This window comes from Anomaloglossus baeobatrachus, chromosome 9, assembly GCF_048569485.1.
Source record: "Anomaloglossus baeobatrachus isolate aAnoBae1 chromosome 9, aAnoBae1.hap1, whole genome shotgun sequence".
Classification (NCBI taxonomy): Eukaryota; Metazoa; Chordata; class Amphibia; order Anura; family Aromobatidae; genus Anomaloglossus; species Anomaloglossus baeobatrachus.
The window spans coordinates 165449350-165462712 of NC_134361.1; the positions used below are offsets into that span (position 1 = coordinate 165449350).

The 13363-nt window shown below is 46.9% G+C and overlaps 10 non-coding genes across 10 annotated transcripts; all 10 read right to left on the reverse strand.

Moving 5' to 3' along the window:
- Window positions 1–492: 492 nt before the first annotated feature.
- Window positions 493–683, reverse strand: LOC142252248 (U2 spliceosomal RNA). Its single transcript, XR_012725635.1, has one exon. It is a non-coding gene; the product is annotated as a U2 spliceosomal RNA (small nuclear RNA).
- A 1117-nt stretch (window positions 684–1800) lies between these two features.
- LOC142252877 (U2 spliceosomal RNA) lies at window positions 1801–1991 on the reverse strand. The gene has a single exon (XR_012726241.1). It is a non-coding gene; the product is annotated as a U2 spliceosomal RNA (small nuclear RNA).
- A 1117-nt stretch (window positions 1992–3108) lies between these two features.
- LOC142253155 (U2 spliceosomal RNA) lies at window positions 3109–3303 on the reverse strand. Its single transcript, XR_012726472.1, has one exon. It is a non-coding gene; the product is annotated as a U2 spliceosomal RNA (small nuclear RNA).
- A 1917-nt stretch (window positions 3304–5220) lies between these two features.
- On the reverse strand, window positions 5221–5411 carry LOC142252249 (U2 spliceosomal RNA). Its single transcript, XR_012725636.1, has one exon. It is a non-coding gene; the product is annotated as a U2 spliceosomal RNA (small nuclear RNA).
- Window positions 5412–6528: 1117 nt separating this feature from the next.
- On the reverse strand, window positions 6529–6719 carry LOC142252250 (U2 spliceosomal RNA). The gene has a single exon (XR_012725637.1). It is a non-coding gene; the product is annotated as a U2 spliceosomal RNA (small nuclear RNA).
- A 1117-nt stretch (window positions 6720–7836) lies between these two features.
- LOC142252251 (U2 spliceosomal RNA) lies at window positions 7837–8027 on the reverse strand. The gene has a single exon (XR_012725638.1). It is a non-coding gene; the product is annotated as a U2 spliceosomal RNA (small nuclear RNA).
- A 1117-nt stretch (window positions 8028–9144) lies between these two features.
- On the reverse strand, window positions 9145–9335 carry LOC142252252 (U2 spliceosomal RNA). The gene has a single exon (XR_012725639.1). It is a non-coding gene; the product is annotated as a U2 spliceosomal RNA (small nuclear RNA).
- Window positions 9336–10452: 1117 nt separating this feature from the next.
- LOC142252254 (U2 spliceosomal RNA) lies at window positions 10453–10643 on the reverse strand. Its single transcript, XR_012725640.1, has one exon. It is a non-coding gene; the product is annotated as a U2 spliceosomal RNA (small nuclear RNA).
- A 1117-nt stretch (window positions 10644–11760) lies between these two features.
- On the reverse strand, window positions 11761–11951 carry LOC142252255 (U2 spliceosomal RNA). The gene has a single exon (XR_012725641.1). It is a non-coding gene; the product is annotated as a U2 spliceosomal RNA (small nuclear RNA).
- A 1117-nt stretch (window positions 11952–13068) lies between these two features.
- On the reverse strand, window positions 13069–13259 carry LOC142252256 (U2 spliceosomal RNA). Its single transcript, XR_012725642.1, has one exon. It is a non-coding gene; the product is annotated as a U2 spliceosomal RNA (small nuclear RNA).
- Window positions 13260–13363: the final 104 nt, after the last annotated feature.

The window sequence follows — 13363 nt, forward strand, 5'->3', positions numbered from 1 at the left end:
CATCAACAGGCAGGCTACAGAAAAGCTTACTAACAAAGGTTAGAGAGGGGCTTTCTCAGAGGGCTTTTTACAGTTTGTCTATTCCCAATTAGCCGGTTTAGTATACTTAATGAAAGTACTAATTCTTTCATAGGCCGCCCATTCTTAGTATTTGACGTTCAGGTAACAACAGGTAACTTTATTTGGAGTGGAAACAGAGAGATAACACCAGATGCCAATTGTAGATCCTCTCACACCTGTGGTCACTGCAGCATCTGACTCCACTTTGTCCAAAAGGGATCTATTCCATTCAATTACACATGATCTAGATTAGACTGACAACAAGATACTGCACGGGACATAGCAGAGTTGGTGAAGTTGAGTGGTGATGAGTTTGCTATTTGGATGAATAAAGCAAGTAAAAAGTGTGTTAGATAAAAATTCATTTCAATTCGCTAATCGGGCTAATATGAATCAGGTGAATCGAGTTCTGCTTTTGGAAACTGGGTTAAGAAGGGGTGCACCGTTCCTGGAGGTACTGCAATACCAGGTCAATGCGTGGAGTGGACAGAGCAAGCTCTTTTTCCATCTCCCTGTTCTAAAAATCCATTTAATATATGGTCCCCAGATAGGGGACGTATCAGATATTAAACTGATAAGAACAGATACTACACTTGATCTTAGCCAAAAGGCCGAGAAGCGATAACCAGAATTGGTTTGGGCCTCGAGTGGCACCCTGGCCTATGCCGGACACATCTTAGGGAGAGAGAGCGAGAGGGAGACAAACCCACGCCTACACAAGACATTTTGTCACCCAAGCCAACCCTTGAAAAGGCTGCTTTGCAGAGCAAAAACAAGAAGAATGGTGCGTTTTGCAGCCGCCGCCCACTGCAATGAATCTGAATAACTCCTCCTTTAGGGCGCAAGCAACTCCCCTCCCCCTTGCAGTCTTTCCAATTCACGATACAAAAAGACGGACAGGACAGGTTGCCTGACTTTCCGTCACTGCCACCCTTTGCCATACTTACCCGTAGAAAGCCCTTTCATCATCCCCAAACCCTAATCTTTTCCCTTTCCTTCCCAGCCCCCAAACCCTGCCCTCTGTACCTTTCTCACCACCCGCTTCCCTTCTCCTGTCATCCCCCTACCACCCGGGAAAAAAAGAGATTGCCCCCTCCTTCCACTAGCCCACCCTCCCACCCAAAGAACAACTTCTTCTGCGCAGCTTGTTTTCTAGGCAGCAGCGCTATTGTGATGTCATCGGGGGGCATTGTGACAAGCCGCCAGTGTTCCGTCTCTTCATGTTGTGCACTGTTCAAACCGAAAATACATCAACAGGCAGGCTACAGAAAAGCTTACTAACAAAGGTTAGAGAGGGGCTTTCTCAGAGGGCTTTTTACAGTTTGTCTATTCCCAATTAGCCGGTTTAGTATACTTAATGAAAGTACTAATTCTTTCATAGGCCGCCCATTCTTAGTATTTGACGTTCAGGTAACAACAGGTAACTTTATTTGGAGTGGAAGCAGAGAGATAACACCAGATGCCAATTGTAGATCCTCTCACACCTGTGGTCACTGCAGCATCTGACTCCACTTTGTCCAAAAGGGATCTATTCCATTCAATTACACATGATCTAGATTAGACTGACAACAAGATACTGCACGGGACATAGCAGAGTTGGTGAAGTTGAGTGGTGATGAGTTTGCTATTTGGATGAATAAAGCAAGTAAAAAGTGTGTTAGATAAAAATTCATTTCAATTCGCTAATCGGGCTAATATGAATCAGGTGAATCGAGTTCTGCTTTTGGAAACTGGGTTAAGAAGGGGTGCACCGTTCCTGGAGGTACTGCAATACCAGGTCAATGCGTGGAGTGGACAGAGCAAGCTCTTTTTCCATCTCCCTGTTCTAAAAATCCATTAAATATATGGTCCCCAGATAGGGGACGTATCAGATATTAAACTGATAAGAACAGATACTACACTTGATCTTAGCCAAAAGGCCGAGAAGCGATAACCAGAATTGGTTTGGGCCTCGAGTGGCACCCTGGCCTATGCCGGACACATCTTAGGGAGAGAGAGCGAGAGGGAGACAAACCCACGCCTACACAAGACATTTTGTCACCCAAGCCAACCCTTGAAAAGGCTGCTTTGCAGAGCAAAAACAAGAAGAATGGTGCGTTTTGCAGCCGCCGCCCACTGCAATGAATCTGAATAACTCCTCCTTTAGGGCGCAAGCAACTCCCCTCCCCCTTGCAGTCTTTCCAATTCACGATACAAAAAGACGGACAGGACAGGTTGCCTGACTTTCCGTCACTGCCACCCTTTGCCATCCTTACCCGTAGAAAGCCCTTTCATCATCCCCAAACCCTAATCTTTTCCCTTTCCTTCCCAGCCCCCAAACCCTGCCCTCTGTACCTTTCTCACCACCCGCTTCCCTTCTCCTGTCATCCCCCTACCACCCGGGAAAAAAAGAGATTGCCCCCTCCTTCCACTAGCCCACCCTCCCACCCAAAGAACAACTTCTTCTGCGCAGCTTGTTTTCTAGGCAGCAGCGCTATTGTGATGTCATCGGGGGGCATTGTGACAAGCCGCCAGTGTTCCGTCTCTTCATGTTGTGCACTGTTCAAACCGAAAATACATCAACAGGCAGGCTACAGAAAAGCTTACTAACAAAGGTTAGAGAGGGGCTTTCTCAGAGGGCTTTTTACAGTTTGTCTATTCCCAATTAGCCGGTTTAGTATACTTAATGAAAGTACTAATTCTTTCATAGGCCGCCCATTCTTAGTATTTGACGTTCAGGTAACAACAGGTAACTTTATTTGGAGTGGAAGCAGAGAGATAACACCAGATGCCAATTGTAGATCCTCTCACACCTGTGGTCACTGCAGCATCTGACTCCACTTTGTCCAAAAGGGATCTATTCCATTCAATTACACATGATCTAGATTAGACTGACAACAAGATACTGCACGGGACATAGCAGAGTTGGTGAAGTTGAGTGGTGATGAGTTTGCTATTTGGATGAATAAAGCAAGTAAAAAGTGTGTTAGATAAAAATTCATTTCAATTCGCTAATCGGGCTAATATGAATCAGGTGAATCGAGTTCTGCTTTTGGAAACTGGGTTAAGAAGGGGTGCACCGTTCCTGGAGGTACTGCAATACCAGGTCAATGCGTGGAGTGGACAGAGCAAGCTCTTTTTCCATCTCCCTGTTCTAAAAATCCATTTAATATATGGTCCCCAGATAGGGGACGTATCAGATATTAAACTGATAAGAACAGATTTGATTTAATGAAGCTTTCCAAAGCACCACAAAAAATGCATGACCGAAGTCACACCAAAAACAGTGCAAAGGCTAGGATTCGTGTGGACCCCACCGTGAGGAGAGGGTCCCCAAAAATCAACCCCGTCCCTTCGAGCCAGAAGGCCACAGCAAGGGTCAGGGATCTTCGGTGCTCCCCCAAGCCGAAGCCTGGTTGAGCCTTGTCGTTGCTCCCAGCGTCCACCCAGGCATCTTACCCAAGTGGAGTAGAGAGCTACTAGTTGTTGGTTTCGCAGCCGAAACTGCCCGGACCGTCAACCGGTGTTGGTTTCTCAGCCCAAGGCTAACCGGACCTCCAACCGGGTGTTGGTTTCTCAGCCGAAGCTGACCCAGACCTCCAACCGGGTGTTGGTTTCTCAGCCGAAGCTGACCCGGACCTCCAACCGGGTGTTAGTTTCTCAGCCCAAAGCTGACCAGACCTCCGACCGGGATTATAAAAATTTCCCTTCCTAGCCAGAAGGCCGGGATAGGGTAATATGCTCAAAAAGTATGAAAAGGCAAGATACGGTGTGCTACAGAGGCCAAGGCTTGCCGGGGTCCCAAGCCAGCAAGCTCAGACTCACTCCAGGGTCGTCAGTCCTGGGGCACGTTGTACCATAGCCCCCCATCCTTACTCAGTCTAATAGCCTCGATCCTGGTAGGGCCATGTTTTCCACTAGATGAATATACTATCCACCCAGAGTACTAGCAAGCGCAACCTTCCAGTGTGCATTGTATCATTGTACTAAGGTGGCCTGGAGCTTAAACCACCTCTTCGAACAACACTACACTTGATCTTAGCCAAAAGGCCGAGAAGCGATAACCAGAATTGGTTTGGGCCTCGAGTGGCACCCTGGCCTATGCCGGACACATCTTAGGGAGAGAGAGCGAGAGGGAGACAAACCCACGCCTACAGAAGACATTTTGTCACCCAAGCCAACCCTTGAAAAGGCTGCTTTGCAGAGCAAAAACAAGAAGAATGGTGCGTTTTGCAGCCGCCGCCCCCCACTGCAATGAATCTGTATAACTCCTCCTTTAGGGCGCAAGCAACTCCCCTCCCCCTTGCAGTCTTTCCAATTCACGATACAAAAAGACGGACAGGACAGGTTGCCTGACTTTCCGTCACTGCCACCCTTTGCCATCCTTACCCGTAGAAAGCCCTTTCATCATCCCCAAACCCTAATCTTTTCCCTTTCCTTCCCAGCCCCCAAACCCTGCCTTTGTACCTTTCTCACCACCCGCTTCCCTTCTCCTGTCATCCCCCTACCACCCGGGAAAAAAAGAGATTGCCCCCTCCTTCCACTAGCCCACCCTCCCACCCAAAGAACAACTTCTTCTGCGCAGCTTGTTTTCTAGGCAGCAGCGCTATTGTGATGTCATCGGGGGGCATTGTGACAAGCCGCCAGTGTTCCGTCTCTTCATGTTGTGCACTGTTCAAACCGAAAATACATCAACAGGCAGGCTACAGAAAAGCTTACTAACAAAGGTTAGAGAGGGGCTTTCTCAGAGGGCTTTTTACAGTTTGTCTATTCCCAATTAGCCGGTTTAGTATACTTAATGAAAGTACTAATTCTTTCATAGGCCGCCCATTCTTAGTATTTGACGTTCAGGTAACAACAGGTAACTTTATTTGGAGTGGAAGCAGAGAGATAACACCAGATGCCAATTGTAGATCCTCTCACACCTGTGGTCACTGCAGCATCTGACTCCACTTTGTCCAAAAGGGATCTATTCCATTCAATTACACATGATCTAGATTAGACTGACAACAAGATACTGCACGGGACATAGCAGAGTTGGTGAAGTTGAGTGGTGATGAGTTTGCTATTTGGATGAATAAAGCAAGTAAAAAGTGTGTTAGATAAAAATTCATTTCAATTCGCTAATCGGGCTAATATGAATCAGGTGAATCGAGTTCTGCTTTTGGAAACTGGGTTAAGAAGGGGTGCACCGTTCCTGGAGGTACTGCAATACCAGGTCAATGCGTGGAGTGGACAGAGCAAGCTCTTTTTCCATCTCCCTGTTCTAAAAATCCATTTAATATATGGTCCCCAGATAGGGGACGTATCAGATATTAAACTGATAAGAACAGATACTACACTTGATCTTAGCCAAAAGGCCGAGAAGCGATAACCAGAATTGGTTTGGGCCTCGAGTGGCACCCTGGCCTATGCCGGACACATCTTAGGGAGAGAGAGCGAGAGGGAGACAAACCCACGCCTACACAAGACATTTTGTCACCCAAGCCAACCCTTGAAAAGGCTGCTTTGCAGAGCAAAAACAAGAAGAATGGTGCGTTTTGCAGCCGCCGCCCACTGCAATGAATCTGAATAACTCCTCCTTTAGGGCGCAAGCAACTCCCCTCCCCCTTGCAGTCTTTCCAATTCACGATACAAAAAGACGGACAGGACAGGTTGCCTGACTTTCCGTCACTGCCACCCTTTGCCATCCTTACCCGTAGAAAGCCCTTTCATCATCCCCAAACCCTAATCTTTTCCCTTTCCTTCCCAGCCCCCAAACCCTGCCCTCTGTACCTTTCTCACCACCCGCTTCCCTTCTCCTGTCATCCCCCTACCACCCGGGAAAAAAAGAGATTGCCCCCTCCTTCCACTAGCCCACCCTCCCACCCAAAGAACAACTTCTTCTGCGCAGCTTGTTTTCTAGGCAGCAGCGCTATTGTGATGTCATCGGGGGGCATTGTGACAAGCCGCCAGTGTTCCGTCTCTTCATGTTGTGCACTGTTCAAACCGAAAATACATCAACAGGCAGGCTACAGAAAAGCTTACTAACAAAGGTTAGAGAGGGGCTTTCTCAGAGGGCTTTTTACAGTTTGTCTATTCCCAATTAGCCGGTTTAGTATACTTAATGAAAGTACTAATTCTTTCATAGGCCGCCCATTCTTAGTATTTGACGTTCAGGTAACAACAGGTAACTTTATTTGGAGTGGAAGCAGAGAGATAACACCAGATGCCAATTGTAGATCCTCTCACACCTGTGGTCACTGCAGCATCTGACTCCACTTTGTCCAAAAGGGATCTATTCCATTCAATTACACATGATCTAGATTAGACTGACAACAAGATACTGCACGGGACATAGCAGAGTTGGTGAAGTTGAGTGGTGATGAGTTTGCTATTTGGATGAATAAAGCAAGTAAAAAGTGTGTTAGATAAAAATTCATTTCAATTCGCTAATCGGGCTAATATGAATCAGGTGAATCGAGTTCTGCTTTTGGAAACTGGGTTAAGAAGGGGTGCACCGTTCCTGGAGGTACTGCAATACCAGGTCAATGCGTGGAGTGGACAGAGCAAGCTCTTTTTCCATCTCCCTGTTCTAAAAATCCATTTAATATATGGTCCCCAGATAGGGGACGTATCAGATATTAAACTGATAAGAACAGATACTACACTTGATCTTAGCCAAAAGGCCGAGAAGCGATAACCAGAATTGGTTTGGGCCTCGAGTGGCACCCTGGCCTATGCCGGACACATCTTAGGGAGAGAGAGCGAGAGGGAGACAAACCCACGCCTACACAAGACATTTTGTCACCCAAGCCAACCCTTGAAAAGGCTGCTTTGCAGAGCAAAAACAAGAAGAATGGTGCGTTTTGCAGCCGCCGCCCACTGCAATGAATCTGAATAACTCCTCCTTTAGGGCGCAAGCAACTCCCCTCCCCCTTGCAGTCTTTCCAATTCACGATACAAAAAGACGGACAGGACAGGTTGCCTGACTTTCCGTCACTGCCACCCTTTGCCATCCTTACCCGTAGAAAGCCCTTTCATCATCCCCAAACCCTAATCTTTTCCCTTTCCTTCCCAGCCCCCAAACCCTGCCCTCTGTACCTTTCTCACCACCCGCTTCCCTTCTCCTGTCATCCCCCTACCACCCGGGAAAAAAAGAGATTGCCCCCTCCTTCCACTAGCCCACCCTCCCACCCAAAGAACAACTTCTTCTGCGCAGCTTGTTTTCTAGGCAGCAGCGCTATTGTGATGTCATCGGGGGGCATTGTGACAAGCCGCCAGTGTTCCGTCTCTTCATGTTGTGCACTGTTCAAACCGAAAATACATCAACAGGCAGGCTACAGAAAAGCTTACTAACAAAGGTTAGAGAGGGGCTTTCTCAGAGGGCTTTTTACAGTTTGTCTATTCCCAATTAGCCGGTTTAGTATACTTAATGAAAGTACTAATTCTTTCATAGGCCGCCCATTCTTAGTATTTGACGTTCAGGTAACAACAGGTAACTTTATTTGGAGTGGAAGCAGAGAGATAACACCAGATGCCAATTGTAGATCCTCTCACACCTGTGGTCACTGCAGCATCTGACTCCACTTTGTCCAAAAGGGATCTATTCCATTCAATTACACATGATCTAGATTAGACTGACAACAAGATACTGCACGGGACATAGCAGAGTTGGTGAAGTTGAGTGGTGATGAGTTTGCTATTTGGATGAATAAAGCAAGTAAAAAGTGTGTTAGATAAAAATTCATTTCAATTCGCTAATCGGGCTAATATGAATCAGGTGAATCGAGTTCTGCTTTTGGAAACTGGGTTAAGAAGGGGTGCACCGTTCCTGGAGGTACTGCAATACCAGGTCAATGCGTGGAGTGGACAGAGCAAGCTCTTTTTCCATCTCCCTGTTCTAAAAATCCATTTAATATATGGTCCCCAGATAGGGGACGTATCAGATATTAAACTGATAAGAACAGATACTACACTTGATCTTAGCCAAAAGGCCGAGAAGCGATAACCAGAATTGGTTTGGGCCTCAAGTGGCACCCTGGCCTATGCCGGACACATCTTAGGGAGAGAGAGCGAGAGGGAGACAAACCCACGCCTACACAAGACATTTTGTCACCCAAGCCAACCCTTGAAAAGGCTGCTTTGCAGAGCAAAAACAAGAAGAATGGTGCGTTTTGCAGCCGCCGCCCACTGCAATGAATCTGAATAACTCCTCCTTTAGGGCGCAAGCAACTCCCCTCCCCCTTGCAGTCTTTCCAATTCACGATACAAAAAGACGGACAGGACAGGTTGCCTGACTTTCCGTCACTGCCACCCTTTGCCATCCTTACCCGTAGAAAGCCCTTTCATCATCCCCAAACCCTAATCTTTTCCCTTTCCTTCCCAGCCCCCAAACCCTGCCCTCTGTACCTTTCTCACCACCCGCTTCCCTTCTCCTGTCATCCCCCTACCACCCGGGAAAAAAAGAGATTGCCCCCTCCTTCCACTAGCCCACCCTCCCACCCAAAGAACAACTTCTTCTGCGCAGCTTGTTTTCTAGGCAGCAGCGCTATTGTGATGTCATCGGGGGGCATTGTGACAAGCCGCCAGTGTTCCGTCTCTTCATGTTGTGCACTGTTCAAACCGAAAATACATCAACAGGCAGGCTACAGAAAAGCTTACTAACAAAGGTTAGAGAGGGGCTTTCTCAGAGGGCTTTTTACAGTTTGTCTATTCCCAATTAGCCGGTTTAGTATACTTAATGAAAGTACTAATTCTTTCATAGGCCGCCCATTCTTAGTATTTGACGTTCAGGTAACAACAGGTAACTTTATTTGGAGTGGAAGCAGAGAGATAACACCAGATGCCAATTGTAGATCCTCTCACACCTGTGGTCACTGCAGCATCTGACTCCACTTTGTCCAAAAGGGATCTATTCCATTCAATTACACATGATCTAGATTAGACTGACAACAAGATACTGCACGGGACATAGCAGAGTTGGTGAAGTTGAGTGGTGATGAGTTTGCTATTTGGATGAATAAAGCAAGTAAAAAGTGTGTTAGATAAAAATTCATTTCAATTCGCTAATCGGGCTAATATGAATCAGGTGAATCGAGTTCTGCTTTTGGAAACTGGGTTAAGAAGGGGTGCACCGTTCCTGGAGGTACTGCAATACCAGGTCAATGCGTGGAGTGGACAGAGCAAGCTCTTTTTCCATCTCCCTGTTCTAAAAATCCATTTAATATATGGTCCCCAGATAGGGGACGTATCAGATATTAAACTGATAAGAACAGATACTACACTTGATCTTAGCCAAAAGGCCGAGAAGCGATAACCAGAATTGGTTTGGGCCTCGAGTGGCACCCTGGCCTATGCCGGACACATCTTAGGGAGAGAGAGCGAGAGGGAGACAAACCCACGCCTACACAAGACATTTTGTCACCCAAGCCAACCCTTGAAAAGGCTGCTTTGCAGAGCAAAAACAAGAAGAATGGTGCGTTTTGCAGCCGCCGCCCACTGCAATGAATCTGAATAACTCCTCCTTTAGGGCGCAAGCAACTCCCCTCCCCCTTGCAGTCTTTCCAATTCACGATACAAAAAGACGGACAGGACAGGTTGCCTGACTTTCCGTCACTGCCACCCTTTGCCATCCTTACCCGTAGAAAGCCCTTTCATCATCCCCAAACCCTAATCTTTTCCCTTTCCTTCCCAGCCCCCAAACCCTGCCCTCTGTACCTTTCTCACCACCCGCTTCCCTTCTCCTGTCATCCCCCTACCACCCGGGAAAAAAAGAGATTGCCCCCTCCTTCCACTAGCCCACCCTCCCACCCAAAGAACAACTTCTTCTGCGCAGCTTGTTTTCTAGGCAGCAGCGCTATTGTGATGTCATCGGGGGGCATTGTGACAAGCCGCCAGTGTTCCGTCTCTTCATGTTGTGCACTGTTCAAACCGAAAATACATCAACAGGCAGGCTACAGAAAAGCTTACTAACAAAGGTTAGAGAGGGGCTTTCTCAGAGGGCTTTTTACAGTTTGTCTATTCCCAATTAGCCGGTTTAGTATACTTAATGAAAGTACTAATTCTTTCATAGGCCGCCCATTCTTAGTATTTGACGTTCAGGTAACAACAGGTAACTTTATTTGGAGTGGAAGCAGAGAGATAACACCAGATGCCAATTGTAGATCCTCTCACACCTGTGGTCACTGCAGCATCTGACTCCACTTTGTCCAAAAGGGATCTATTCCATTCAATTACACATGATCTAGATTAGACTGACAACAAGATACTGCACGGGACATAGCAGAGTTGGTGAAGTTGAGTGGTGATGAGTTTGCTATTTGGATGAATAAAGCAAGTAAAAAGTGTGTTAGATAAAAATTCATTTCAATTCGCTAATCGGGCTAATATGAATCAGGTGAATCGAGTTCTGCTTTTGGAAACTGGGTTAAGAAGGGGTGCACCGTTCCTGGAGGTACTGCAATACCAGGTCAATGCGTGGAGTGGACAGAGCAAGCTCTTTTTCCATCTCCCTGTTCTAAAAATCCATTTAATATATGGTCCCCAGATAGGGGACGTATCAGATATTAAACTGATAAGAACAGATACTACACTTGATCTTAGCCAAAAGGCCGAGAAGCGATAACCAGAATTGGTTTGGGCCTCGAGTGGCACCCTGGCCTATGCCGGACACATCTTAGGGAGAGAGAGCGAGAGGGAGACAAACCCACGCCTACACAAGACATTTTGTCACCCAAGCCAACCCTTGAAAAGGCTGCTTTGCAGAGCAAAAACAAGAAGAATGGTGCGTTTTGCAGCCGCCGCCCACTGCAATGAATCTGAATAACTCCTCCTTTAGGGCGCAAGCAACTCCCCTCCCCCTTGCAGTCTTTCCAATTCACGATACAAAAAGACGGACAGGACAGGTTGCCTGACTTTCCGTCACTGCCACCCTTTGCCATCCTTACCCGTAGAAAGCCCTTTCATCATCCCCAAACCCTAATCTTTTCCCTTTCCTTCCCAGCCCCCAAACCCTGCCCTCTGTACCTTTCTCACCACCCGCTTCCCTTCTCCTGTCATCCCCCTACCACCCGGGAAAAAAAGAGATTGCCCCCTCCTTCCACTAGCCCACCCTCCCACCCAAAGAACAACTTCTTCTGCGCAGCTTGTTTTCTAGGCAGCAGCGCTATTGTGATGTCATCGGGGGGCATTGTGACAAGCCGCCAGTGTTCCGTCTCTTCATGTTGTGCACTGTTCAAACCGAAAATACATCAACAGGCAGGCTACAGAAAAGCTTACTAACAAAGGTTAGAGAGGGGCTTTCTCAGAGGGCTTTTTACAGTTTGTCTATTCCCAATTAGCCGGTTTAGTATACTTAATGAAAGTACTAATTCTTTCATAGGCCGCCCATTCTTAGTATTTGACGTTCAGGTAACAACAGGTAACTTTATTTGGAGTGGAAGCAGAGAGATAACACCAGATGCCAATTGTAGATCCTCTCACACCTGTGGTCACTGCAGCATCTGACTCCACTTTGTCCAAAAGGGATCTATTCCATTCAATTACACATGATCTAGATTAGACTGACAACAAGATACTGCACGGGACATAGCAGAGTTGGTGAAGTTGAGTGGTGATGAGTTTGCTATTTGGATGAATAAAGCAAGTAAAAAGTGTGTTAGATAAAAATTCATTTCAATTCGCTAATCGGGCTAATATGAATCAGGTGAATCGAGTTCTGCTTTTGGAAACTGGGTTAAGAAGGGGTGCACCGTTCCTGGAGGTACTGCAATACCAGGTCAATGCGTGGAGTGGACAGAGCAAGCTCTTTTTCCATCTCCCTGTTCTAAAAATCCATTTAATATATGGTCCCCAGATAGGGGACGTATCAGATATTAAACTGATAAGAACAGATACTACACTTGATCTTAGCCAAAAGGCCGAGAAGCGATAACCAGAATTGGTTTGGGCCTCGAGTGGCACCCTGGCCTATGCCGGACACATCTTAGGGAGAGAGAGCGAGAGGGAGACAAACCCACGCCTACACAAGACATTTTGTCACCCAAGCCAACCCTTGAAAAGGCTGCTTTGCAGAGCAAAAACAAGAAGAATGGTGCGTTTTGCAGCCGCCGCCCACTGCAATGAATCTGAATAACTCCTCCTTTAGGGCGCAAGCAACTCCCCTCCCCCTTGCAGTCTTTCCAATTCACGATACAAAAAGACGGACAGGACAGGTTGCCTGACTTTCCGTCACTGCCACCCTTTGCCATCCTTACCCGTAGAAAGCCCTTTCATCATCCCCAAACCCTAATCTTTTCCCTTTCCTTCCCAGCCCCCAAACCCTGCCCTCTGTACCTTTCTCACCACCCGCTTCCCTTCTCCTGTCATCCCCCTACCACCCGGGAAAAAAAGAGATTGCCCCCTCCTTCCACTAGCCCACCCTCCCACCCAAAGAACAACTTCTTCTGCGCAGCTTGTTTTCTAGGCAGCAGCGCTATTGTGATGTCATCGGGGGGCATTGTGACAAGCCGCCAGTGTTCCGTCTCTTCATGTTGTGCACTGTTCAAACCGAAAATACATCAACAGGCAGGCTACAGAAAAGCTTACTAACAAAGGTTAGAGAGGGGCTTTCTCAGAGGGCTTTTTACAGTTTGTCTATTCCCAATTAGCCGGTTTAGTATACTTAATGAAAGTACTAATTCTTTCATAGGCCGCCCATTCTTAGTATTTGACGTTCAGGTAACAACAGGTAACTTTATTTGGAGTGGAAGCAGAGAGATAACACCAGATGCCAATTGTAGATCCTCTCACACCTGTGGTCACTGCAGCATCTGACTCCACTTTGTCCAAAAGGGATCTATTCCATTCAATTACACATGATCTAGATTAGACTGACAACAAGATACTGCACGGGACATAGCAGAGTTGGTGAAGTTGAGTGGTGATGAGTTTGCTATTTGGATGAATAAAGCAAGTAAAAAGTGTGTTAGATAAAAATTCATTTCAATTCGCTAATCGGGCTAATATGAATCAGGTGAATCGAGTTCTGCTTTTGGAAACTGGGTTAAGAAGGGGTGCACCGTTCCTGGAGGTACTGCAATACCAGGTCAATGCGTGGAGTGGACAGAGCAAGCTCTTTTTCCATCTCCCTGTTCTAAAAATCCATTTAATATATGGTCCCCAGATAGGGGACGTATCAGATATTAAACTGATAAGAACAGATACTACACTTGATCTTAGCCAAAAGGCCGAGAAGCGATAACCAGAATTGGTTTGGGCCTCGAGTGGCACCCTGGCCTATGCCGGACACATCTTAGGGAGAGAGAGCGAGAGGGAGACAAACCCACGCCTACACAAGACATTT